The sequence below is a fragment of the Adiantum capillus-veneris genome, chromosome 18, assembly GCF_014529385.1.
Source record: "Adiantum capillus-veneris isolate H3 chromosome 18, ASM1452938v2, whole genome shotgun sequence".
NCBI lineage: Eukaryota > Viridiplantae > Streptophyta > Polypodiopsida > Polypodiales > Pteridaceae > Adiantum > Adiantum capillus-veneris.
Genome location: NC_140948.1, coordinates 107,608,469 through 107,613,246, shown reverse-complemented (window position 1 = coordinate 107,613,246; position 4,778 = coordinate 107,608,469).

The following is a 4,778-nucleotide window of genomic DNA, read 5'->3' as shown; positions in this document are numbered from 1 at the left end:
GAAGCCACGGATGGTTTGGAACCGTGTATCTAGGAGGCCGCTTTGTAGTGGGATAAAAATGCCGCTGATAGAGACGAAGTGTGCGCTCTATCTCTTTTTTCCTTAAATCGGAGAATGAAGTAGATCTACTCGTGAAAATGCCAATTGTGTATAGCTGAAAATCCCTCATCGATTTTCCTCCTTTTTTGTAGCTTTAGGGCATGTGTGACTTGATCCTCTGTGATGTTTAGTTATTTTTGGGGAGTCATTCAAATATAAATGGTTTTCCTAACTTCTTTTGTGATGTTGTTTAGGATCTCATAGGCCCCCCTCTTGTAATCCACACTGCAGAGGGGTCCAACTCTATGTAGTCCTAGAGGCCGATCTTCTCCCAAAGTGGACTCTCATCATCTTCTTTGGCAAGGTCTTAGCTTCGTTTGGCATCATTTAGAATTCTACTCTAGATCCTTGTGGGCTATTGAATGTGCCATGGTAGATAGTGACATGTTGACTCTCTAGTTGTTCCTAGGAAGTCCATGTGACATTTTCTTCCTTTAGTGATTCTTCCGCTATCTGATATGGAGGAAGCTAAACCAAATTTTCTTTGATGGTTTTCTTCTTTGGAGCTCCCGAAGTGGATAGGATTGAACCTCACAGAATATCATCAAATTTGGTTATAAGACTAGTTCCAGGAATTCCCAACAAGTAGAAAAGCTAGTAGAGCACTAAAAAGTATAACTTTGACAAACTTTATCTTGGGCACACTTGACATACAAATGTGTGTAAATGCATGCAGATTGGTGGCAGATTGAATACACATGCTTGTATGTGTTGTAAGTGATGTGCATCAAGTTTGATGGATTTTGGACGTTTATGGTGATAGTTATGGAAAATTTTGTGTCCACTTTTTTTGCTTTCAGAGCTTCTTGTGAATGATGGAGTTATGCTTTACCAATATTGATGAAACTTGGCAAGGTACTTCTCCTTTACCGTTGGTGGTTTCTTGTCATCTGTCTTTGCAGTGCTGTTTTCCTCGGCCTTTGCCTTCTGGTTTGCTTTGTTTTCCTTCTTCAACACCTTTCAAAGATGTTTTGCCTCAGCTAGCGTTTTCTCAACCTCCATTTCCGCCATCATCTTTTGGGTCACCTTTCGTCTCTTGTTGTCCTCCATACATGCGTTGTGTAGATGTGAGAAAGTTCTGGAGTGTGCAGTCAAGGTGCTTTATATAGCTACCGTACTCACCCAACCAGGACATGTGTCATAGGTATGGTTGAGCTTGCCTCGGTCTTTGTGTTGCATTCATTGCACTGTTACAAATGCAATCATAAGGGTGGCTGTAATGACCTGGTCGAGTTCCTGAGGAGTCTATATATAGAACGCCCATCAATCCCCCCTTTCTACTCCCTAGTGTTAGTCAATGCATTCATACCTTTACCCTGACCGACAACCCAAGTTTTCTTACCTCTCTCCATAAATGGATTCCTTCCGAATTGAGATAGAGGAGGAGTTGCTTTCTCTAACAAGACACCCAAAGACAAGCTGTACCATTTTCTCTATAGAATTGGGCTTGAGTAGCAAGAGCAAGAATTCAAGACTATTTTCAACCCTGCATGCTCATTGCAAGAGTTTTTGGCTTCTGCGTTACATTTCCTAACATAGTTTCATCAGGCTTACGAGCAGCAGATGATCAATGGCACATCTGAGTTTGAGGGTTGTCGATATGTTCATATGAAGGATATCAGTTTTGATCATTTAAAGAAAGAAGTTTCTATAGGAGTAGCCTCAAGTTTCCATTGTAGTCTCGTATGCTGGAGGAATGACATCAAAGGTCCCATACATAATCAAAAGTGTCGAGTTGCAAACTACTATGCTAGGTTGATACTCTTTTCGAATGTTAATCTGGACGATCACTGGGACATAGAAGAGGAGGCAGAGAGAAGTAACCATCAGTCACTCACTGGTGACGAGTTGGTGCAACCACCAAGTGGTGCTTTGTGCATTTCAAAAGGTCTTCAGTTGCTAGAGGAAGATTTGCCGGTAAATGTGATCCCTACCGTCCCCATCAATGATCATCATTAATGACATCATAGAACTGTTTGACTCGAGAGAGGACTACTGCCTTGCTATAGTTTCTCAGAATCTACAAGAGGATGATGATATAATTGACCTTGCCAATGACAAGTATTCTATCATGGATGCTCATGTAACAACGGGTGAGTTTATCGAACCAACAGAGGTACTAGAAAAATGATATACAAGGATCCAACCACATGTTTTGCAACACTTCCAACGAAGTCGTAGTTCAAAGCAATACATGAACATCTTGGAATCAAAGATATGGGGAGTTCTCCATCAACAACACTGACGCCTACCTGAACTTGACTTATGGAATGCTGCATTACTCTAAGAAGATGAAAATCAGAAGGTATACTACTGTATAAATATTATGTTGCTTCCCTGTATGAGAGTTTCATGTGCACTTGGCTTTTATTTCTTGTAGCTTGTAGTCTATGATAATAAGTTCAGTCCTTGTCCCTGTGGACGAGGTAAAGGAGACTTGGGGAAAGAATTCCTCCCTTGGTTAGTACTTGAATAATTTGAACGCTCCAAACTTCCTCTGCTTCCATTCCAGCTTCTTTTGGACAAGGCTGAATTCCCTCTTTTTGTATTAAAGACACTCTTAAGATATCTAGGAGGCGCGACTATCAGATGGTGCACATACAAGGTGATGCTGCTAGACTAGCAAGCAACGGTCTCAACTTTTAGTTTAGGGCCTGACATGTATGGCTTGCACAATCGCTATTTTTTGTCACATGCTGCGTATGGTCTAGCTTGTGAAATCACAGACCCATGCAAGTTACCACAATATGGAAAACATGATCTACTGAAACAAAAGCAGCCAATCATTCAACTTATAGAAGAGGCCCTGCAAGTTGAGGCATCTCAGGAGATCCAATTGCTTGACCTCAACATGCTTGCGACGGATGCTGATGATGAAACACGTCATTCAAAAAGATCAAGGCACAAGGAATAGGGTCCTTCAGATAAGGGCGAGAGGCTAGAATATTTTGTATCATTTCTAGATGACTAGAAATAAATAGAATGTATTTTTTTAATGCATCGAAGTTTGATTATGTAACCGTGTCTTGCAATGTACTTTTTTTCTTGCAATCATCATTCACATTATGAAAAGTTGAAATGATAGAGTATCAATGTCTTGACGCATTTTTTATTTTGTTGCAACCATCATGCACAATATGAAAAGCTAAAATTGCGTTGATTCTTCTAGATACATTAAGTTTGGTGTTTGGATCTTGTTGTGGCTGAGAGTTATGGCATAACTTGTGACGGTGCTATTCAAACCCTTCCCACGTGCTATCTTTGTAGCCGCCAATCCGCATGTTTTCTAGTTGTAGACGACAACTCCCACATCTACTTTCTTCACCATTTTTTGGCTAATCTCACTTTATGTCTAATGTGACTTTGTTTGACTTGTTCCATGCAATGTGACCTATGCATTAGTTTTTGATACGTCCATTGGTGTATCTCCTCTAAGCTATTTGCTTTGTCCGCACCACCTCCATGTCGAGTGTGACTGAAATAACCACTACGAGCTTGATAGTGGGTTTTTCCATGCCTTGTGTAGACCAAACACCCAAGCTGCCATATTGCCTTGCAAAACAAGGCATGTGATTATAGATAATGTGCTTCACACAAAGCATGCATACATTATAAGGATGAGTAATTGCAATTCAAAAGATTATCATGTCATCAAACCAATTAGAGTACCATGTAGTGAGTACTATGTTGATTTTTCCACGCACTTATGAATGTCTTATGGAAGGTCTCCACAGCTTCTTGGAATTTTGTATAGTCACCATTAGTCCATGAGTTTAATTCTTAGAACTTGAATATTGCATCCAAGGTTCTCTATACATTTGCTTTGTAAGTCCTTGATGCACCATTGTCTGCATGGTCAACTACAACATTGTACATGTTTTTTCACGTGTTGTATCGTAATGCTTGTCTTTCTTGTGCACTTTGGCTTTTGCGTTGTCGTCGAGTTGTGGGCACTGAAAGGAAGAGTCGTGCTTTCACACCACCAATGGATAGCTTCTTTGGAACATCCTGGCCATTTTTCGATCTCTTGTTATCCTGCTTTATCTTAACATGTCCTCTGTGCAAACCCATTTCTGCGAAGGTCGCCTCTCAGGTTGAGATTGCCCTTTGGTCGCAGATAGAGGTGGAGTGGTCTAGGAAAAATAGATGTAGAGTAATATTAGTTTTTCTATTATTCTACAAAGTGCATGCATTGTGCATATGTGTACTCTAGATAGACAATATCCAAAATGGGTCGAAAGTTAGGGTCGTGTAGGTGCCTATCTGGAGCTCTTCTCCAAAATGGTTTGTCAAGGATGTGAACCCCTCCCATGTAATACAAGAAAGGGTTTTTTCTTGTTGCTCCTTTGGAAATGTTTTACATGCATTTCAAGGTTTTTAGGTCTCCAGCCATATGCCACTCTACATTGTAGGATCCCATGCCCACCACATCTAATTTCTTTCCATTTCTCAGTTCGCTTATTGTTTTTGGTATGTTTGTTTGATGAAAAACCCAATTCAATAACAAAGTTCTCAATGGGCACTTGAAAGCATAACTTTGAAATTTTTATAATGCAGATTCAAAAGAATTCAACTAGAACATAATAACAACTTATCTTAAACATAACTTCCATGCACCTTGAACGTCACAAGAAGGAAAATTTTGTGCTCAGATTGCACACTAAAGTTTTGAGGATCAT